Source organism: Odocoileus virginianus, chromosome 27 (genome assembly GCF_023699985.2).
Source record: "Odocoileus virginianus isolate 20LAN1187 ecotype Illinois chromosome 27, Ovbor_1.2, whole genome shotgun sequence".
Taxonomy (NCBI): domain Eukaryota; kingdom Metazoa; phylum Chordata; class Mammalia; order Artiodactyla; family Cervidae; genus Odocoileus; species Odocoileus virginianus.
Genome location: NC_069700.1, coordinates 28238145 through 28262002, shown reverse-complemented (window position 1 = coordinate 28262002; position 23858 = coordinate 28238145). Strand labels below are relative to the sequence as shown.

Sequence of the window (23858 nt, the reverse complement as noted above, 5' to 3'; positions counted from 1 at the left end):
TTGAACTTGAGGTGACCACAGAGAGTTCAACTGGAGCACCTCTAATTAGAGGTGGCAAGTTGAGCTCATGTGTGTTCCTCCTGAAGCCCTGCTAAACTACACAGAGGGACTTGTTCTTAAGGTGTAGATTCATAGAAACCAGTAGAACAAGGGAGGAGACCTCAGCAACAAGTTTTGGAAGCTGGAGAGAGGATGGGCAGAGAAAGCTGAGTCCTCAGCCAGAGATGAGGGCAGCTGAGAAGCAGCCCCACTCCCCAACTCAGGGCCCGGGGGTCCGGGCTAGATTGGCATGGGTTACTTCTAGAAGCAGGGATAAGGCTGGATTTTAAAAAGTAATGCGGAAGTGGTTTTTAGTGGGTGGGAGGAAGGAAGGATGAATAGATGGAGCACAGGATTTTTAGGGCAGTGAAAATAATGTGAAACTATATGGCAAGTACGTGCCTTAACACATTTGTCCAAACCCATAGAATGTTCAACACCCAGGGTGGACACTCATGTAAACTACGGACTTTGGGGACAATGGTGTGTCCATGTAGGTTCATCCACTGTAACAAATGTCCCCTGGGGTGAGAATGTTGATGGTAAGGGAGGCTGTGCATATGTGGGCAGGAGAGCAGGGGGTGTACGGGAACTCGCTAGACTTTTCACTCAACTTTTCTGTGAACCTAAAACTTCTCTAAAAAGAAATTAAGTCTATGGGCTTCCCTGGCGGTACAGTGGTTTAAGTCTTCGCCTTCCAGTGCAGGGAGTGTGGGTTCAGTCCCTGGTCTGGGAACTAAGATCCCACATGCTTCCTGGCCCAAAGGCCAAAAACCATAAAACAGAAGCAATAGTGTAACAAATTCAATGAAGACTTTGAAAATGGTCCCCATCAAAAAAATCTTTAAAAAATAAAGTCTGTTAAAAAAAAAAGCAAACAAGCTAAAAGTCAATTTAAGGAGCAGTTAGTCCTCCAAACCCCTCCCTTACTCTGTGCAGGTCAGTCCCTTTCCCTCCGGGTATCATCGCAGGTGATGGGAGATGCATATTCCAGAGTGAGTAAGACCGAGAGTCTTCAGGCTGGGGAACACAGATGTAGGAGAGGCAGGGTCACGACAAGGGGAGTGCGTGAGAGACTCTGACATCAAGAGGGACTTTTTTTTTTTTTTTAGTGTTTTTAAAAATGCATTTATTTATCTGTTTAGTTCTGGTTGCCCTGGGTCTTCATTGCTACTCGAGGACTTTTCTCTAGCTGCAGCGAGCAGGGGCTACTCTTCGTTGCAGTGCACGGGCTTCTCTGTTGTGGAGCACAGGCTCTAGACCCATGGGCTTTAGTAGTTGTGGCACATGGATTTTGTTGCCCCACAGCACGTGGGATCGTCCCAGACCAGGGTTAAACCCATGTCCCTTGCATTTGCAGGCGATGCTTAACCACTGTACCACCAAGGAAATCCTCAAGGGTTTCTCAAGGGCAGAGGCAGCAAAGGCCAGCCCACAGTTGCAAAGCTTTTAGAGTTCCATTCTTCAACAGGAACCCAAAGATTCACAGACACATGAGGAAAGCATCTAATATGAAAAACAGAGATCAAAACAAACAGATGAAAGCAATTTGGAGGATACTGTTGTGCAGACAGAAGGAAATTTTTTTATTTTATTTTATTTTTTAATTTTTAATTTTTTTTAGGAAACTTTAAAAAAAATTATTTATTCTCAGAGAAATATGATATTGCAACTGTGAGATCAGAATAAGATGCTATAAAAATGAACATTCAGGGAACAAAATAGGTCTCAGAGATTTAAAATATAACAGGAATGAAAATTAAACAGGAAGACTGGAAGTTAAAGATATCCTCCCAAACTGCAGCAAACAAAGAAAGAAAACAGGAGAAAAAAAAAAAAAAAACAGAGAAGAGAAAAATACCTTAAAAATTATTTCAAGAGCTCTTTCCTTTCAGCAGGCCACAGACAATCCTCCCTGCCTGGTGTTACTGGTATTGTAAGAACAAGTCATACCCAAATCTCCCTTCTGCTTCTGCCAAAGTGTCCCTGATGCTAAGATTAGTATCACTGACCTGGGGCAGAAGAAGGCAAAAGTGGATGAGTTCCTACTCTGTGACCACATGGTATTGGATGCGTATCAGCCGTTCTCCTCTAAAGCCCTGGAGGCTGCCCATATTTGTGCCAACAAGTACATGGTGAAAAGCTGTGGCAAAGGTGGTTTTCACATCCGAGTGCAGCTCCACCCCTTCTATGTCACCTGCATCAACAAGATGTTGTCCTGTGCTAGAGTGATAGACTCCAGACAGGTATGCAAATGCCTTTGGAGAGCCCCAGGGCACGGTGTCCAGGATCCACACTGGCCAAGTCACGATGTCCATCCTCACCACGCTGCAGAACAGAAAGCCTGTGACTGAGGTACTCTGCAGAGCCAAGGGAAAGTTTCCTGGACACCTGAAGATCCATATCTCCAAGAAGCGGGGATTTACTAAGTTTAAAGCAGATGATTTTGAAAACACGGTGGCAGAAAAGCAGTTCATCCCAGATGGGTGTGGGGCCAAATATATCCCCAGTCGTGGCCCTCAGAACAAATGGTGGCCCTTGTGTTCATGAGAGTCATGGCACTGTCCCCACCAATAAATCCTACTTTCCAATCAAAAAAAAAATTACTTCAAGAGCATTTCCCAGAATTGATGGACATGAGTTTCCAAACTGAATAGGCCAAAGAGCATATAAAAATGTCCCCTGACCAAAGCACAGCATCATGGAATTTGAGAACACTGCTGACAAAGAGAAGATATTGCAAACTTCTAGAAAGAAAACTGAATCACGTGAAAGGACCAGGACTCAAAACAGCATTGGTTGTTTAAGAGAACTGTCATAGAATATGAGGGAACTTTGCCTTCAAAGTTCTAAGGGAAGATTTTTTCCAACCTAAAATTCCATACCCTGCTAAACTATTAAGTGTAAAACACAAACATGCCAAGACATGCAAATTCTCCCCAAATTACAACTTCCATTGACCGTGTCTCACAGTGGGAGGGTGGAGAGTGTGTTCCCTCTGCAAACACAAGACAAAGACATCAGAAAAGCAACAGAAAAGAGAGATTATGATCAGTGCCTGAAATAGAGAGCCAGTAGGTCCTCCTGCAGAAGTGAAAGGGCTCTGGGAGCAATTTCTTCAAGAAGATGAAATGCACAGAATGCCTAAAACTTGGACTTATTGAGATGAGATCTATACTACCAGGCAAGATTTGGGGACTGAATCACTAACATGGATAAGGAAAACAAAGCAAAGGGCAGCTCACTCCATAGAGAACAAATGTTGAAATAATATTAATAATATACTACGTGGTTTAGCTATAAATAACAATTAGTCATAAAAATGAAGACGTTGATGGGACTTCCCTGGTGGCCCAGTGGTTAAGACTCTGTGCTTCCGCTGCAGGGGGCCCAGGTTCAATTCCCCCGATTGGGGAGTTAAGATCCCACAGGCTGTGAGGTGCGGCCAAAAAAATTAAATTTAATTTAAAAAAGTGAAGACATTGAGTTTCCATCCAACCAAGAGGATGATATAACCATATTGGGAGAATGGGGAGACAGGCAGGGGTTCTAAGTGAAGGTTCTAATGGGGAGGGTGGATAAAAGAAAATTTAATCTACATCTTATAAAGTGAGAACTTAGGGACTTCCCTGCAGTCCAGTGGTTAAGACTTCACCTTCCAATGCAAGGGGTGCGGGTTCAATCCTTGGTCAGGGAGCTAAGATCTCTCATGCCTCCCAGCCAAAAAGCTAAAACATAAAACAGAAGCAAGATTTCAACAAATTCAATAAGAACTTAAAGATCCACACTGAAAAAAAAAAACTTAAAAAAAAATTAAGTAAGAACTTAACTGGCATCTAATACTGAAAAGTCAAAAACTAGTGATGCAAGTCTCTTCTACAGAAATGTGCGATGCTAAAACTCAAAGGAATCATCTAAAAGAATTGACAATGCCTGTGCCTGGGGAGTTGGGGTGGGCTGAGGGGGTGGCAGTGGGGGCCAGAGAGCCAGGTCACTGCTGCTTTCTTTACAAGGCTGATAGAGCTCCATCTTTTCAACCATGGCGCAGCACGTAATCCTCTCTGGTCTAATTTCATGCTTATTCACCTGCCTGTCTCCCAGAAGGCGAGCTTTACAAAAACCAGCACCCAGCCCAGTACGTGTCAGACAGCAGACCACATGCTTGTGGACTGAATCATCGTAGGTTCAAGCTGGGAGGAAACTTTCATTTCAACCTGATCATTTTACAGGTTAGAAAACTGAAGCCCCAAAAAGAAAGGGGATGTTCCCTAGGGCTCAGGTGGTGAGTGACAGCTCCCAGGCTACACTGTCAACCTCTGGATTCTCTGTCCATCCTCCCGCAAGCCCAGGGGCTGCCTTCGAATCTGCAGAATCAGTGACAGTTTGAAAACTGAGCAGCTCTCGTGGGGAGAGGATTTAAAGAGGGAGGAGAGGCAACAGGAAGAGGGAAGACAAGCGCCCGGGCAGAGGTAGAAGTGGTTCTTACTGGAATGCCGTGGCCTGGCCAAGCCAGGAGAATGGCAGCATCTCCCAGAAGGGGAGGTGACCACCTGGGACCCACCAGGGGCTTCTCCCTCTGAGACCCCACTGATGCTCAGAGCTCCAGATCATACCATGGCTTGCCATCCAGGGATCAGCATGATGCTACTGCTGCTGCCAAGTTACAGAATGGCCCCTGGGATGCTGCAGCAGAAAAACGGCACATCTCCGTGTTTTCCGGGAGCAAAAGCAGCCCCAAAGGGCGCTCACTGCTGCTTCCGAATACCACCCGGTACATCCACGTTGGGATTCCCAGGTGGCTGTAGTGGTAGATAACCCACCTGCCAGTGCAGGTAGATGTAAGAAACACAGGTTCAATCCCTTGGTGGGGAAGATCCCTTAGAGAAGGTCACAGCAACCCACTCCAGTGTGCTAGCCTACAGAATCCCATGGACAGAGGAGCCAGGCGAGCTGCAGTCCATAGGGTCGCACACAGTCAGACAGGACAGGAGAGACTTAGCATGCACACACATCCACGTTAGGTGGAAATCAGCTTTCACCCAGATCCCTATTGTCAGCAAGGTCTGAGGCGTCTGGCTTTCAGCTCCATGACTTCTCCAGAAAAGGGTGGACCGGAGGTTGAGAGTGACGCTCCACAGTGCCCTCTGGTGATTTCACGTCATCCCTCTCCCCTCTCCCTCTGTCCCAGGCTACTGCACAGAAGTGTCCTTCTCTTCCCAGGGCTCCAGTGAATGCCTGTCTGTTAGTAAATTCACACAAACTGATGCCTGGAGGGACTCTTGGCTACCCAGCTCTGAATCCCGGTGCGGGTTCTACAGGCCTGAGGAGATACTAGTCTTGTCAATGTACCCTCTCATCCATCTAAGCATCGAGACTCAAGAGGGGAGGGAAATTTCATTTCAGCTTGTGACTCGGGAAGACTATTCAGCAGGATGCTGGTAGGCAGGCAGGGGGGAGTCCTGTGCCAGGGAAATGCCCACCGTGGGCAGCCCTGTATCCATCACAGAGTAGGCCCTGAGTGTCAGGAGGCTGGCTACATGGGTCCCCAGGTTAGCGAGCTGGACAAGCCAGGTGATCTTTTTCAGAGATAAGATCCAGGTGGGATCATGTGAAGTCTAGTGGCGGCCCAGGCAGTGTAGGGGGCTGGGAATCTGTCTGGGTCAAAGAGCTGGTGGCTCAGGACTTCTCTGGTGGTCCAGTGGCTAAGACCCCAAACTCTCAATTCAGGAGGCCCGGTTCCATCCCTGGTCAAGGAAATAAATCCCACATGCCGCAACTAGGAGTTGGTATGCCACAACTAAGACCTGATGCAGGGCTTCCCTGGTGGCTCAGTGGTAAAAGAATCTGCCTGCCCATGCAGGGGACATGGGTCTGATCCCTGATCCGGGAAGATCCCACATGCCTCGGAGCAGCTAAGCCCGAGCACCATAACTATTGAGCCTGTGCTCTAGAGCCCGGCAAGCACAACTTCTGAGCCCACGGGCCCTAGAATCCACGTTCCACGACAAGAGAAGCCACCGCTACGAGGAGCCTGTGCGCTGCAACGAAGAGTAGCCCCTCTCTCCACAACTAGAAAAAGCCCGGGCAGCAGCAAAGACCCAGCACAGCCAAAATAAATACATACATACATAAATACAATTATATATATATAAGACCTGGTTCAGCCAAATTAATACAAAATTTTTTTAAAAGTTGGCGGCCGTGGAGCCCCTTTCTCCCAGCATTAGCCCTCACTGCAGAACCTGGCCTCCTGTTCCATCTTGCACTGCCCTCCTCAGCCTGCTGGTCTCTGGCTGGGGTACCAGGAGGGCCCTGGACCAGGGCAAATTGGATGGCATCTCTCTCTCCCCGCTGGCATGGGAATACAGGATCCCTCCTGGTCTCCCCACCATCCTCTTGCCTCGCCCATCTTGGAGTCAGACACACAAGGTCCAGTCTACACTCCAGAACTTTTCTATTAATAGCTATGAAACCATGGGCTTGGTGACATCACCTTTCTGAGCCTGCGTTTTCCCATCTGTTAAATGGAGTGAAAGGTACCATTCTCCCAGGAACGTTGTGAGGATTAAACATAACACGTGTAAGGCTATTGGTGGTGCTTGGCATACAATCAGGTAGGTGCCTGTTGCTGTGTAAAAACTGCTCCAAAATGTGGTGACTTAAAACAGCAGCTATTTGCTATCTCTCACGATACTGGGGGCTCAGCTGGGGGGACCTCATGGTGGTGGTGGGCTCACTCATTTGGCTGCATTCAGCTGGCAGTTTTGCTGGGGCGGCTGGACCTCCTTCTCCAGCTGGGTGGGTGTCTCGCCTGGCAGTCCAGAGCTCCAAGAAGTCCAGGCAGATGCGATCAGTTAACACTTAGGCTGAAATTGGCACACCTTCCCTTCTGGTGCATGCTATTGGTCAAGGCGAGTTCCCAAGGCCAGCCCAGACCCACAGGGAAGGGAGATGGCCTCCCTCTCCTGGTAGGAGGAGGGACGTGGCACAGGGATGGGGGAGATTGTCAGAGGCTGTCTTTGGAGACAGGCTACCAGCATGTAACAGTAGGTCAGTGGCAGGTGGGGGAAGTTCGGTTTGACCACTCGGATTAGCACTGTCTGGAGTCTGGCCCAGAGCAATGCTTCACATACAATGGGGGCTGTATCACTGGTGTCCCAGAGATGACTTGATGGCAAAAAGTAATTGCATTTTGAGTCCTTTTTAATCCTTTTGATACCATCAAAGAGAAAGATGTCAGCTTAGTGCTAGCCTGTGTCTAATAACATTTCTATCAGACTAGCTATCTCTGGCCCGGCATAAGCGGTATCTGGCAGGCACAATATCTCGACAGAACGTAGTATGTGGCTTTGTTTCCCCCTGCACTTATTTTTACAATTGCCAAGTGGGCTGGCTTTCCATTCCTGAGGGTAATAGGGCATTGGCTGAAGTAAAGAGAGTCTTCTCAATGGAGAGATCAGAGCCCAAGGGCCTCCCAGCTCAGGCTACAGTTTCTCACCTGATAACCCTACTACTGGTGAGTCTGTTGTCCACCCCCACCCCAAAAGAAAAGCCCCCAGCACCCTCATCACTCTTACCTCCTTCACCCCTCAAGCTTTCCTCCTTAACATTAAATTCCACTCCCACAGGCGTTCCTTTTCATCTTAACTGGCCTCTTCCAGAAACTTCTCTATGCTTTATTCTTTTTTCTCTATTGAAATATGGTAGGAGTCACTTTATTTTTTTTTGATACAGTATTTTGTATATTTTTTTTAATTAATTTTTACTGGAGCTTAGTTGCTTTACAATGTTGTGCTGATTTCTGCTCTCCAGCAGAGTGACCCAGCTATACATATGCAAATATCCACTCTTTTTTTAGATTCTTCTCCCACATAGGTGATTATGGAGAAAGGAGTAGAGTTCCGTGTTCTATGTAGTTAGGCTTTACTCTTCCCCAATACCCTCCCCATTCTCTGCAAGCAGGCAGTGTGGGGCAGTGGGGAGCACTTGGGTTCTGGGGCCAGACCACTTTGGTGAGGTCTGGGGTCTATCATGTACCAGACACAGCCCTGCCCTTCATGTTTGCAGCAGGGGCAAGAGTGCAAAGGAGACCCCCTCCCACTGCCATATCCTGATAGTTAAAAGCTGCAAATAAAGCTAACAATCCATTAGGTAAAATAAGTTCCAGCTTCTTAAGCTGACAAAATATATCTTCCTTAAAGCCAAAAACATGTCTGTGGGTGTATGCTGAGCTATGCTTTTTCTATGATGACAAAAAATATAAAAATCACTGAATTTTGTGTCATTTTATAATGTCTTTTTAAAAAAATATTTATTTATTTACTTGTCTGTTGTTTCTAGTTTTCATCAAATTTGAAAAGAAAGCTATAATTATTTCTCCAAATATATATATTTTTATTTCCCTGTCCCAATCTGAGTCTTCAATTTCTCACGTTAGATGACTTGACAGTATTCAAATGTCGCTGATGGTCTATTTATGTTTTTTCACCTCTTACTTTTTTTCTCTGAGCTTCAGTTTGGATTTTTTAAACTGGTATATCTGCATATTCACTGGTAAGTTCTTCTACAATGTCTAAACTGTTCTTAGTCACATTCAGTGTATTTTTTAATTTAAGATATTATATTTTTCATTTAAAATGATGAAGCACAAGCTGGAATCAAGATTGCCAGGAGAAATATCAATAACCTCAGATACACAGGTGACACCACTCTTATGGCAGAAAGTGAAGAACTAAAGAGCCTCTTGATGAAACTGAAAAAGGAGAGTGAAAAAGTTGGCTTAAAACTCAACATTCAGAAAACTAAGATCATGGCATCTGGTCCCATCACTATCCCTCACCACTCGATGGACATGAATTTGAGCAAGCTCTGGGAGCTGGTAATGGACAGGGAAGCCTGGCATGCTGCAGTCCATGGGGTCTCAGAGAGTCAGACACAACTGAGTGACTGAACTGAACTGAACTGGTTTCTCATTTTTGCACAAGACAGTCGGATTTTTTTAATAACCTCTGTTTCTCTCTTGTTCATGTTTGTCTGTTTCTCTACCTTCTTGAATACATGAGGCATATGAATGAGGCACATTTATATTATCTCTTCAGTGTCTTCCTCTGCTAATTATTTCATCTCTTCATTTCTGAGTCTTTCTACTGATTGATTTTTCTCCTGATTGTGGGTCATATTTTTCTATTTTGCATGCCCTTTTGTTGTTGTTTGTTTGTTCCTAGATTTTTTTTGGCCATACTGCTCAGGCTTACAGGATCTTAATTCTCCAACAAGGGATTGAACACAGGCCCATGGCAGTGAAAGCAATGAGTCCTAACCATTAGACCACCAAGGAATTCCTGTTTCTAGACATTCTTCATCAGACAGAGGAACTTTCCTTCTATTCGTAATTTTCTGAAAGTTTTTTTAATCAGGAATGGATGTTGGATTTTGTCAAACAGTTTTTCTACATCTATTAAAATGATCCTATGGTTTCCTTTTTTTCGTATGTTAATATGGTGAATTCAATTGATTGGTTCCCAAACATTAAACCAACTTTGCATTCCTGAGATAAATCCCGCTTGATAATAATATATTATCCTTTTTAAATATTGTTGAATTTGATTTGCTAAAACTTTTCTTAAAATTTTTGCCGCTGTGTTCAGGAGGGACATCAGCCTGTAGTTTGATTAGAAGCTAGACATTGTGCATTTTCCATTGTTTGGTGTAGGAGTTTGTTGCATTCTTTTAAGTAGTGTTGGACTTTGTTCTGGCACATAGCTAACATACTTGGAGTAAGATGTATACTTCTGAGGCTTGCTTTTAAGATTTTTAGGACACATACAGAGTAGCTGTTAGTCCAAGGTTAATGTAGACCTCTGCTAAGGCCTTAGCCTTCTGAGGACTGTACTCAATACCCCGTGTATTATGAAGTCTTTCTACTCTGCCTGATGGGAACACAAACTAATTCCTGCCCCATGTGAGCTCCAGGCATTGTTCTGCCTTCAGTGTCTCTTTCCCCAGCCTTTTCTTTCTTGTACATGCAAATCAGCACTCAGCCAGATTCAAGGAGACACCTCTGCGGATCTTGGCTGTGTGTTCAGCTTCCCCTCGCTGGGACTCTGGCCTGTGAATTTCTAGCACCTTTCTAAATCTGTCTTCTCAATCAGCAAGACATTCAAGCTCTGTTTGGATTCCCTCCTCCCAACACTGAAGTCTGGAAACTCCTGGGGCGGGGAGCTGGGGTAATTACAGGGCTCACCTTCTTCCCAGCGATCGGTCCCAGATTGCCTTTGTCCACAGTCTGAAAATCATGGTTTCAGCTGTTTTGTCTGGAGTCCTGGTTTTTTTAAGGCAGGAGAGTAAACCTAGCCCCTGTCACTTCATTATGGCTAGAAGCTGAAGTCTCATCCTGTGAGTAAATTTCTTTTCGCTTGTGGCTGTGACATGCCGAGGCTTCTAAACAGTGGATCAGAGGCCCCTTTGCCTAGTCTAAGAGACAGGTCACTTACTAGACGTGCCAGTTACTATTCCTTCTGGTGCCTCCATTTCCTTTTTTCCTTTTTAATTTTTTTTTGGTGTGTGCAATATGGACCATTTTTAAAGTCTTTATTGCACTTGTTACAATCTTGCTTCTATTTTACGTTTTTTGGCTGTGAGGCGTGTGGCATCTTAGTTCCCCAACCAGAGATTGAGCCTGCACCCCCTGTACTAGAAAGCTGAGTCTTAACCACTGCACCCCAGGGACTTTCCTGGTGCCTCCATTTTCATTTCTTTCAGATGGAGGGGATAATAATAGTAGTGACCCTACGGGCTGTTGTGAGACACAGGTAAGATTGTATGTGCTTATTGTCTAAAACTGTGCCTGACACATAGTGAATGGATGTTCAATAAATGTGGATTATTTCAGGGACAATCCAGACCACCCAACTAGGGCTCCTGCAATCTCTCAATCTCCTCCCACATTCTTGGCTTATAGAAAGAGGAATCCTTTTCTTTTTCTTTTCTTTTTCTTTTCTTTTTTTTTTCTTTTAAGGCCATCATATCCCCTGGTTGATGGATTTAAAAGATCCTTTCTGGACATGTTTTCTCGTCATTCCTTTCCCCAACCCCTGATTTCTCAGCCTCTCTCTCTTTCCACAGACTCTTTTCTCTCAGACCAGAACATAACTCCTGTCTGCTGCCTTCTAAACACAAACACAAACATTCCCTCTCGCCTCCCTCCCCCTCACACGCCCTTCCTTGGGCTTTATTTCCTTTCTCTGCCAAATTTCGTGAAAGAAGGCTCTGTGCTCTCTGCCTCCCATCCCTCACCTCAGGCTCACCCCGAATCTCTGTACACCCTGCGCTGTGCAGACTCCGCTCTCACCAAGCACTTTCTTGGGCAGTGGCCTCTGCTTAATCCTGTTTCCCTCAGTCTCCCTGGAGAAGGTGACATCGGATGAAACCTGCTCTTAGGGCTTCCACTGCTGTTCAGTCGCTAAGTCGTGTCGGACTCTTTGCGACCCCATGGACTGTAGCACACCAGGCTTACCCGTCCTTCACCATCTCCCAGAGTTTGCTCAAACTCGTGCCCATTGAGTAGATGATGCCATTCAACCAACTCATCCTCTGTTGCCCCCTTCTCCTCCTGCTTCCATAACTATCCCCCAAATGACCTTCAGACCCAGACAACCAGAGTCCAAGACAGAATCAGGAGTTCACAAGGCCAAAGAACATGCCCCCCTACCCCAGCATGTGACCTGTCTTCTAGGTCACACTCCAGGTACCCAAAATTTGAGCATCTTTGCCCAAACAGTCCTAGGCCCCCTTCCAGAGCCTACAAGAGCTTCCACCCTTGGTTTGTCCTCTTGAGGGTGAAGCATGATTGGTGTGTTTGCCCTAGGTCTGAGGGGCAATCAGGAGGCAGCTGTTTGAAGGTGGGGGGCACGGACAGAGCTGGGGTGTATGGTTGGAATGTGCATGCATTCCATTAATAGGAGACCTGGTGGTACGGTGGCTAAGACTCTGCACTCCCAATGCAGGGGCCCTGGTTCCATCCCTGGTCAGGGGACTAGATCCTACATGCAGCAACCGAGCATCCAGCACGCCCCAGCTAGGAGAGCCCTTCTTCAGATGGAAGATCCTGCAAGCTGCAACTAAGGCCCAGCAGGGGCAAAGAGATAAATAAAAATAAGTATTTTTTTAAAAAGGAGACTCTTACTCTGCAGGACAAGCTGAAAATGTGAAAAGAAAAGGGGAGAGGCGAGCTAGGAGCTGGGAGCCATTGCATTTCCCAGGCCTTGAAAATGTCAGGGTTGGGCTTGATTTTGCCCCCTTGCTTCTGGTAACTCTCTGACCTCTTTGCCTGGTCTCCTTTGCTGACTTTGCTCTGTCTAGACCCACTCTCCTGGAAAAGGCCTCCCAGGAACCAGCCTTTGGCCTCCACACACTCCCTCCTTTTCCTGCCTCTAGGGGGCGCTCACGGCGCAGTGAGGGAATTCAGCATCTACAGCTCTGCCACCTCTACACGGAGTTCCTAGAGTCCCGCTGGTTTCAGGAGCACAGAGCTGGGGCCCAGTGGGCGCTCCGTCCATGTTCGTTTAATGACAAAGGGAATGGAAACATGAAGTTCACTCGTTCAAGACCCAACTTAAATGTGCCACCTCCTTGCAGTCTTCCTGGGTTCCCACATCCTGGTGCCTCGTCCCCAGTTAATCACTCATGACATGCTTCCTGAAGGTCACAGTCCTACTCCAACAGGTTATAGTTATGCCTGTCCAAGCCCTACTCTTCCCTGATAGGGTTGGAGCTTCTTGAGAACAGGGATCAATAGTTGGTACTTAATAGATGGTTCAATGAATGAATGAATATTTTCAGGGTATTCCAAATGCTCTGACAAGGTCTGATAAATCTACAAGGACTATTTTTTAGGATGCCTTGAACTAAGGCCTGTAAGATAGCAAAAACCTCCTCAAACTGACCCTCTGTTTTGTTTATATATATATTTATTAGGCCGTGCTGGGTGTTAGTTGCGGCATGTGGGATCTAGTTCCCTGACCAGGGATGGAAACCAGGTCCCCAAAATTGAAAGCGTGGAGTCAGCCATTGGACTACCAAGCAAGTCTCTGACTCTGGATTTAAAGGAACTTTGGCATTCTGAAGAGCAACTTCCAACTTGCAGAGAGTTAATTATCAGCAGGGAGTTGACCCAAGAGGGAAGAAGGGCAGAAGATCCTCCCCTCTGTCTATGTAAAATTGGAGAGAGTGTGGTGTGGTGTGAAGATTAAACTACACAGTGTTCTGAAAGCTGAGTGCCTGGGGCAAAGCTAGCCCCCAAGAATGACAGCATCAGCACCAATCTTTTTTTGATTGTTGTTATTGTTGGGAAGAATTGAGTTTGCTGGGCAAGAGGGTTGGCCAGCTGATTCATCTGCAGTTAGTACATAGCAATTTCTGCTTCAGGACTGCATTTCCACTTCCAGCTCCATGCTTGTCAGCACACGTATTAGTTTCCCATTGCTGCCTTAACCAATGCCAGAGGCTTTTAACACTGCAGATGTATCACCTCATGGTTCTGTAGATAAGAGATCCAACACAGGTCTCTTGGGGCTAAACTCCAGCCATTGGCAGAGCTGTGTGGCTTCTTGGGGCCCGGAGGCCCTTCCTCCAGCTTCAAAGCCAGCTTTTGTGTGTCAAGTGCTAATGCTGCCATCTCTCTGACCCTTTGCCTTGGGTGTTGAAAGTCACTGACATTCTGTGCCTTCTCTCCATACCTTCAGCCAGGAAAGCATCTCCAGTTTTAAGAATTTGTGTGATTACATTAGGGTTTCTCTGGTGACTCCGACAGTAAAGAATCTGCCTGCATTGCTGGAGACCTGGGTTTGATCCCTGGGTCAGGAAGATCCCCTGGAAAAGGGAATGGCTACCCATGCCAGTATTCTTGCCTGGCAGACAGAGGAGCCTGGTGATTGGCACCCCTGGGTAATTCTAGGGTAATCTCCCCATTTCAAGGTCCACACCCTTTATCACATCTGCAAAGGCCTTTCTGCCACATAAGGCAACATATTCATAAATCCCTGCAACATCTTTGGTAGAGTGGGGGATGTCTTTATTCTGCCTAACACAGCATACTGTCTTACAAGCTGTCCTGGTTATGTTTTCTGTGTAGGGAATGTCCAATCTCTTCTTCAAAGGGTCTCCCCATTGTCATCATAATAGCAAATCATTTGGAAGAGTTACCACATGCCAGGCACTGTTCTAAGGAGAATATATTGGCTTGGTCAAAAGGTTCGTTCGAGTTTTTCCATAAGATTATACCAAAAAACCCAAATGAACTTTCCAGCCAACACTACATTTCTGCATTTATTTAATCTTCACAAATTCATTATGAGGCTCCCCACTCATGAAGCACTGGTCTGTGCACAACCACTTTCTTCCCAAGAGCATAGCCAAGAGAGGTGGGGGGATCAGTTCACAGCAGAGAAACCTGACAAATACCATCTCAACCAGGAGATCAAGGTCAACATCCACAGCTGGAAGTCACACTGATAGGATATGCTATTGAAACAATATGGTGAAAAGCCTGCTTTACCCCTGTGACTTCTCCCTTCCCCAAATCTATAATCCCAGTCCAATTATGAGAAAAAATAAGACAAATTTCAATAAAGGGGGACTTCCCTGGTGGTCCAGTGACAAAGAATCCGCCTGCCAATGCAGGAGACATGGATCTGATCCCTGACCCAGGAAGATTCCACATGCCTCAGAGCAACTAAGCCTGTGCACTGCAACTCTGGAGCCTGTGCTCTGGAGCCCAGGCGCCACCGAGCTGAAACCTGCACACGCTAGAGCCGGTGCTCAACAGCAAGAGAAGCCATCACAATGGGAAACCCAGAGAACACAGCTAGAGAGTAGCCCCCACTCTTCACAACTAGAGAAAACCCGGCGCGCAGCAACGAAGACCCAGCACAGCCAAAAATAAATAAATAAATAAAATTGTTAAATTATATAAAAATTCCAATAAAGGGACACCTTGCAGGACTAGTACTTGACTGTGCATGCGTGCTAAGTCGTTTCAGGGGTGTCCAACTCTTTGCGAACTTACAGATTGTAGCCCACCAGGCTCCTCTGTCCATGGGATTCTCCAAGCAAGAATATTGGAGTGGGTTGCCATGCCCTCCTCCAGGGGATCCTCCTGACTCAGGGATCAATCCCGCATCTCTTATGTCTCCTGCATTGGTAGGCGGGTTCTCTACCACTAGCAACACCTGGGAAGCCAGTACCTGACTAATACTCCTCAAACTCTCAAGGTCATCAAAGACAGAAAAGTCTGAAAAGCTGTCACAGCCAAGAGGAGCCGAAGGAGCCATGACAAGTAAATGTGATGAGGAGTCCTAAATGGGATCCTGGAGCAGAAAAAAGACCTTAGGGAAAAGCTAAGGAAGTCTGAATAAACCATGGGTTTTAGTTAATAGTAATGTATCAGTATTGGGTCAATACTTAAAACAAATGTTAATAACAGAGAAAACTGGGAACTCTACACTAGCTTCTCAACTTTTCCAGAAATCTAAAACTTTCAAAAAATAAAATCTGTCATCACAATTAACTTAATAGAACTCTACAAGATAGGTAGTACCAACATTATCCCCATCTTACAGATAAGTTAACTAAGGCACAAAGAGGTAACTTATACAAATGGTGAAGCTGGGATTTTAATTCTGTATTCTGGCTCCACGTTTCAATGCTCTTCTTTGTTTTTTAAAGATTTTTGATGTGAACCATTTTAAAAGTCTTTATTGAATTTGTTATAATATTGCTTCCTATTCATGTTTTGGTTTTTTGGCTGTAAGGCATAAAAAAATCCCTTAGCTCCCCAACTAGGGACCAAATCCACACCTCCTGCATTGGAAGGTGAAGTCTTAACCACTGCACCACCAAAGTCTTAACCACTGCACCACCAGGAAAGTCCCCTAAGTTCAATGCTCTTGCCACGATGTTTTCCAGTTTATCCAGGGGCTGTCCAATCTTCTCCATTATTTCAGAAATTCCCCAAGGTCATGATCTGTCTCTTCCCTCAGACTAGAGCTAGGATTGCTCATCTCTCCTTGAGGGGTAGGACTATATTTCCACCAGACTGGGCACCATCTCCTGCCCACTAGGCATATTTAATGTAGAGATACATCCTGAGTTACAGGGATATACCAGTGCTATTAACTGGAGTGCTTCCCCGCCCCCCCCCCCCCCACCTTGCCCCAGGGACACTTGGCAATATCTGGAGACATTTTCAGTTGTCACAACTTGGGGATCCTGGCATCTAGTGGGTAGAGGTCAGGGATGCTGGGAAACATCATACAATGCCTGGGACAGCCCCCCAACAAAGGAATCACTCAGTCCCAAAATTTTTGTCACAAGTGCCAAGACCAAGAAACCCTGCAACAGACCCTATTTCGAACACTGTCGCCCTTTGTCCTCATAAGGAAATTCACATGTGTCTAACCATGTGTACCACGATTTTGGTTTGGGAAATATGGTCACCATTTTTAGCCCATTAGTAAAATATGTCAGTGTATCAGGGTCTGTGTGATGAAGCGCTGCACCCTGGGGGACAGAGGAGTGAGGGGCCGGTGCAGGATCCCCCTGCTTCTTCTAGCTTCTGCCTCCATCGACTAGACTTCCCAACCTCCAGCCTGGCCCTTTGGGCAGAGGCACCAGGATGCCCTGTTTCCTGGGGCAGGAGGAAGTTCTCAGCCCTGAGGAGGTCACAGCTGAGTCAGCCCTTCTTGGCTCCAGCTCCTAGAGCACATGCAGACATGAAAGAGCTACATCCACATCTCGGCTCACAGCTTGCTCCAGGCAGCCAGCCCGAGAGGCGTGGCGGGGAGTGGGGCGCGGGCAGCTGCCAAGTCAGCCCCGTCCTCTTCCAAAACCTTCCCGAGACTTGCCAGACAGGCTTGTCATGGCTGCTGGGGCCCTTTGGGCAAGTCATGACTTTCTGGACCATGGTTCTTTTGTATGTTGAAAGCAGAGAACACTGTGTCTCTATCAGTCCAGGAGAATAGCTTTATTGAGCACTGACTCAGTTACGTGATTCCAGGTGCTGGAGAAAGTGTGGTGGACAAACAGCACTCGTCTTCAAGGAGGGTGTCCCAGGAGAGGGGAGGCAGAAAATGCAATAGTCCACGTGGATCTATTTCTAATGGGGTCTGCGTGGCTGCTGTGACTGGCAGGTGCTCTGCCTGTTGGCTCCCAGCTTCATGCCCTCCCTTCTGTGTTCTGCAGGTGCTAGAAGCCTGCAACTACATTTCCCAAACTCCAGTTAGGTTCTGTGAATGGGGGGAACCGGTGAGAGGTGGGGAGGCACAAGGAAGGGAGAAGCAGCATTTTCTGCTTCCGCAGGTGACTTCTCGAGTCACAGCAGCAGAGTGGCACTGGGCGTGGGCACTTCTGCAGCCTCAGTCCAGGAATCTCCCAAACTTGCACTGGCAATGCTATGAGTATTTGAAGGAAGTTTTTGGGAGACTGCTCATAACTTTCATCAGATTGCCAAAGAAATATGGGATCCTAAAAATAATCAGGAAGTGAAGGCAAGGCTGTCTGTCAATCACAGATATTCCTTCAGGTAGTGGTACCTCCCTGTCTCCAAGATGGGATTCAGGAAGAAACACTTACTTATTTTTACTTCTATTTATATTGGGTTTATTCATATTTACTCTTTGTCTCACTTTTTCACTTTGAAGCATATTTATTATGTACATTACATATTAACAAAATAGCCCAGGCATATAATTTACAAGTAAATGACACATATGAGGCAATTTTAAAAACTTGATATTGGCGTGCTGTCCAAACACTTTAGTATATGTGCTGCCGAAGCGAGCACTGTCCAAACACTTTAGAAGAAGCAGGGCTTGAACACCAATGTTCACTGCAGCATAATTCATAGCAGCCAAAAGATGGAAACAACTCAAGTTTCCAACAAAACATGAATGGGTAAAATATGTGACATATCCATATAGTGGAACATTATTCAACCATAAAAAGAAATTAAGTTCTGATACATTCTGCAACATGGGTGAATCTTGAAAACAATATACAATTTATCATATAATAAATTGCTATTGTCTTAAGCCATCTGGTTTTTGGTACTTTGTCAGGGACACCTGAACAAACTAGGGAGTTACTGCTTAGTAGTTCCAAAATGCTACTTGGAATAATGAAAAAGATTTGGAATTAGAGAGTGGTGATGGCTACACAACATTGTGAATGTAATTCATGCCACTGAATAGTACACTGAAAATTTTTAAAGTGGGAAAAAGTATATTATAAATGTCTTACCACAATTTAAAATAATGAAAAATGTAATATACCCAAACCCATTAAATTATACAATTTAAATGGGTAAATTGTATGGTTTGTGAATTGTATCTTCATAAAGTCATTAGAAAATGGTTTATGTATGGAGGGGCAAAAGACTCTGAGTAACAAACACATTATTGAAGAAAAACAAAGTCGGAGAACTGGCATTATCCAATATTAAGACTCACTATAAAGCTACAGTAATCAAAACAGTGTGGTATTGGCAAAAGAATAGACAAATAGATTATTGGAACAAAATCGAAATCACAGAAATATACTCATATAAATACAGACAACTGATCTTTCACAAAAGAGCAACTCAATAGAGCAAAGACACTCTTTTCAACAAGTGGTGTTGGAACAATTGGACATCCACATACAAAAGATAAAATAAAAAGAATCTAGACACAGACCTTACAGTCCTCACAAAAATTAACTCAGAATGGATCACAGGCCTAAATGTAAACACAAAACTATTAACTCCCAGAAGATTACTTAAGGGAACATTAGATGACCTCAAGATTGGAAATGACTCTTTAGATATAATGCAAAAGACACAATAGGTGAAAGAAATAATTGATAAACTGGACTTAAAATTTAAAACTTCTGCTCTGTGAAAAATACTTTCAAGAGAAAGAACAGACAAGCCATAAACTGGGAGAAAATATTTGCAAAACACATATCGATAAAGGACTCACTCGAAATACACAAAGAACTCTAAAGAATTCAACAATTTAAAAAAATGTACCACCTCATTTAAAAATGAAAAAAAAGATCTGAACAGACACTGAAGATGACATATATATGCAAACAAGCATATGAAAAGATGCTCAATTTCATATGTCATTAGGGAAATGAAATTTAAAGCAACAATGAGATACCACTACACACCTATCAGAATAACGAGACTGCAAAACACTGACATCTCCACATACTGCTAAGGATGTAGAGAGCAGGAACTCTCACTGCCAATAGAAATGCAAAGTGGTGCAGCCACCGTGAAAGAGAGTTTGGAGGGTTCTTAGAAAATTAAACACTTACCATATGATCCACTAATCATGCTGCTAGGAATTTACCCAAACGAGTTGGAAACTTATGTCCACAAAGAAACCTGCACACAGATGTTTATAGCAGCTTTATTCATAATTCCCAAAACTTCTAAGGAACCAAGATGCCCTTCAGTTTAAAAAAAATGGATAAAGAGACTGTGGTATATTCAGACAATGGAATATTATTCAGTGATAAAAAGAAATGGGCTATTGAGCCAAGGAAAGACCTGGAGGAACATTAAGTATATATTATTAAATGAAAGAAGCCAATCCAAAAGGCTACATAATGTATGATTCCAACTACACTACATTCTGGAAAAGGTAAAATTATGGAGACAGTTAAAAGATGAGTGGTTGTCAGGGGTTAGGGGAGGGAAGCATGAATAAGTGGAGCTCAGAGGATTTCAAGGGAAGTGAAAATACTCTGTATGATACTCCAGTGGTAGATACATGTCGTTATGTTTGTCAAAACCTACAGAATGTACACTGCCAAGGATGAACCCTGGTGTTAACTATGAGCTCTGAGTGATAACGATGTGACGACGTAGATTCATCGGCTGATAAAAATGTCGCATCTGGGGTGGGTTGTGGACAGTGGGGGAGGCTGTGCATGTGGTGGGGACAGAGGATATATGTTGTTGCTGTTGTTCAGTTGCTCAGCCGTGTCTGACTCTTTGTGACCCCATGGACTGCAGCACACCAGGCTTCCCTGTCCTTCGCTGTCTCCTGGAGTTTGCTCAAACTCGTGTCCATTGAGTCGCTGATGCTGTCTAGCTATCTCATCCTCTGCTGCCCGCCCGCTTCTCCTGTTGCCTTCAATCTTTCCCAGCATCAGGGTCTTTTGCAGTGAGTTGGGTCTTCACATCACATGGCCAAAGTATTGAAGATTCAACTTCAGCATCAGTACTTCCAGTGAACATTCAGGGTTGATTTCCTTTAGGATTGACTGGTTTGAACTCCTTGCTGTCCAAGGGACTCTCAAGAGTCTTCTCTAGGACCACAATTTGAAAGCATCAATTCTTCGGCCATCAGCCTTTTTATGGTCCAATTCTCACATCCATACATGACTACTGGAAAAACCATAGCTTTGACTCTATGGACCTTTTGATGTCTCTGCTTTTTAACACACTGCCTAGGTTTGTCACAGCTTTCCTTCCAAGGAGCAAGCATCTTTTAACATCATGGCTGCAGTCATTGTCCACAGTGATTTTAGAGCCCAAGAAAATAAAATTTGTCACTGCTTCCACTCTTCTCCCTTCTATTTGCCATAAAGTGGTGGCACCAGATGCCATGATCTTAGTTTTTTGAATGTTAACTTTTAAGCCAGTTTTTTCACTCTCCTCCTTCACCCTCATCAAGAGTTTCTTTAGTTCCTCTTCACTTTCTTCCATTAGAGTGGTACCATTTGCATATCTGAGGTTGTTGACATTTCTCTCAGCAATCTTGATTCCATCTTGTGATTCATCCAGCCAGGCATTTCACACGATGTACTCTGCATAGAAGTTAAATAAATAGGGGGACAATATATAGCCTAGTCAGATATACAGGAACTCACTATACTTCCACTCAATTTTGCTGTGAACCTAAGTCTGCTCTAAAAAATAGTCTTTTTTATTTTAATCCAAATGCTGGCACTGTCCAGAAAATTTTAACAGGTTTACTTATAATGTTATAAAGTTGAATTACTAAGAAAAAAGTAGTTTGGAGGCCTGTGCATGAAGATGTTTATACATGATTAACAGCAGCTTACTCCGGGAGTTGGTGACGAACAGGGAGGCTTGGCGTGCTGCAGTCCATGGGGTCACAAAGAGTCGGACAGGAATGAGCGACTGAATGAACTGAACGCAGCTCAGAGTTACTTAACTTACCGGGGGGTGAAGAAGATTTATCCAGGAGTAGAGGATCGGTGATAACCTAAGTCCCCCTGGTGCTGGAGAAGACTCTTGGACTGCAAGGAGAGTCAGTCCTAAAGGAAATCAACCTTGAATACTCACTGGAAGGACTGATGCTGAAGTTGAAGCTCCAGTGGCCACCTGATGCAAAGAGCTGACTCATCAGAAAAGATTCTGAGGCTGGGAAAGATTGAAAGCAAAAGGAGAAGGGAGTGGCAGAGGATGAAATGGTTAGACAGCATCACCAGCTCAGTGGACATGAGTCTGAGCAAACACCAGGAGATAGTGGACAGGAAAGCCTGGCATGCTGCAGTCCATGGTGCCACAAAGAGTCAGACATGACTTGGCGACTGAACAAGAGGATCAGTGATGACTTGAGGCCCCTCTCACTCCCCCAGGAAAGATGGAGCTGAAGGGAAGGCTGTGGGGCTCAAGCAAGTTATTTAACCTGTGCTTCTGTCTCTTCACCTGTGATATGAGCGAAATACTGGTATTTAATATAAATTGATATTTAATGTTGTGACTATTAAACTGGTTAATTCATACAAAGTGCTGTGATCTGTGCCTGTTGCATAGTAAGCACCATATAAGGGTTTGAAACAAGACTCATGAAACAAAACTCAGAACAATGGACACGTACGTGCCCTGTGAGGCTCCCCTCGTTTTGGGGATGAATGTCCAGGAGCACAGTGCCGGGCTGAGGACCTACCATTTACTGAAGCCTGTGATGTTGTACCAGGTGGTCATTTAATTTCTCCCCAGTTGTGGGATGGCAACAGTCCTCTTGGGTTCACACAACAGAACTGGAAGCTCAAATAATTCAAATGACTTGTCCCAAATCACAGAACTAGGTAGAAGGGACTGAGGCAAGATGCAACTTGGGTCTCCATGACACCAAACCAAGCCCCACTCTTTCTAGGCTGTCAATTACCAATGCTTCAGAGGAGAGGAGCAGGGCCACACCTCCATCTCTGGTAGCCAGCTTGGAGGTGGGGGACACCTTCAAAGAAAATCACAGTTCTCCCTCTGTGGTAAAGGCCCTGTCAGGGATCAGGATGATCACTGCACTGGGCTTCAGAAATGTGGTTCAAGGAACTTCCCCGGTGGTCCAGTAGTTAAGACTCCACACTTCCAATGCAGGGGGCAGTTCAATCCCTGATTGGGCAACTAAGATCCTGCATACCATGTGGCATGGCTAAAAAAAAAAAAAGAAATGTGGTACAAGTCCCAGTTCCACTCCATACTAGTTGTGTGGCCAGGGGCAAGTCATTTCACTTCACTGTGCCTTGGTTTCCTCATCTGTAAAATGGGGATAATAGCTATCCAGACTGCCTGGGTATTAAAGGAAGCAACTAATCTAGAACCGTCTAGCAAGGGGCTGGCATACAGAATATATCCAACTCGTGTGTACTGAACCACTGTCTCCGATCACCAAGAATGAAGAGAGGAACAGAAGCAGGCCTGGGACCCAGAGCTCCCCTCCCACTCTCACATGGCATGTCCTCCAGAAAGGGGCGGGAGGTGAGAGCCCCATTCTCCACGCTGCTCATCAAGGACGCGATAGTCAGGACACTCAGTTCCTATCCAGCCCCTCCCCCCATGACACAGCAGCACTCCCCCTTGGACGCAAGCCCTCTGCAGGGAGGTTGCGCCACAGCGGCGCATCCCCCACTCTCCAGGGCACGGAGACCACAGCTGTGGTCCAGCTGCGGAACCCAGCCCAGCCACCGACTGGTCCTGTGCCAGCGACAGGAAGCCGGGAAGAGCTGTGCATGCCTGCGGGACACTGGGGAGGGGTGGACGCCGGGGGCTGGAGCCAGGCCAGGCTCTGTGATCACATTGTGTGGAAAGGAGCCGACAGGAGAGCTGTGCAGGGTCACTGTCCCCGCTCACCGTCTGGAGGGCTGTGGGGGCAAGGGGGTGAGGGAAAGCCCCGGCAGGCAGGAAAGAGCACTGAGTTGGGAGTCTGGAAACCTGGCACTTGGTAAGCTTTTACCACCAACTCACTGTGTGACTTGCATTAGCCACTTTCCCTCTCTCTGGCCCCTTGTTTTCCCATCTGCGAAACTGGAAATATACATGGAGCTACCTGTGTCAGACCCAGTTCTAGGGAGTACCCTAGGAGACAAAGCAAAGTCCCCTCTCCCCTGGAGCTTTCATTCTACTAGTCAACAAGCAAGTACATAAATAGGAAAATAGGTGAAAGGTTTATAAGGAATAATAAAGTGGTGGGAGGGGACAGAGAGCAAGGGGTCTGGGATGGCCTCTCTGCGAAGATGACCTAAGTAGAGGAGACGAGGAAGGGGGCCAGGTGAATAGCTAGGGGAAGCACACTCTGGGCAGAAGGGGGAGCAAGTGCAAAGGCCCTGAGGCAAGCACAGGACACGAGTTGAGAAAACAACCTCAGGAAGCAGCAAGGCTGGAAAGAAACGAGTGAGGGGGAGACAAAAATGAAGGCAGGTGGAGCCCAACTCTGGGAGCATGAAGGCCATTGTGAGCACTTTGCATTTGACTCTGAACTGATATTGGGCCTCAGGAAAGCTAGGTCTGGGCTTGTCTGAAG

At 45.6% G+C, this 23858-nt stretch overlaps 1 pseudogene; it reads left to right on the top strand.

The window, feature by feature from the left end:
• Nucleotides 1-1020: 1020 nt before the first annotated feature.
• On the top strand, nucleotides 1021-3971 carry LOC110133226 (large ribosomal subunit protein uL16-like; annotated as a pseudogene).
• Nucleotides 3972-23858: the final 19887 nt, after the last annotated feature.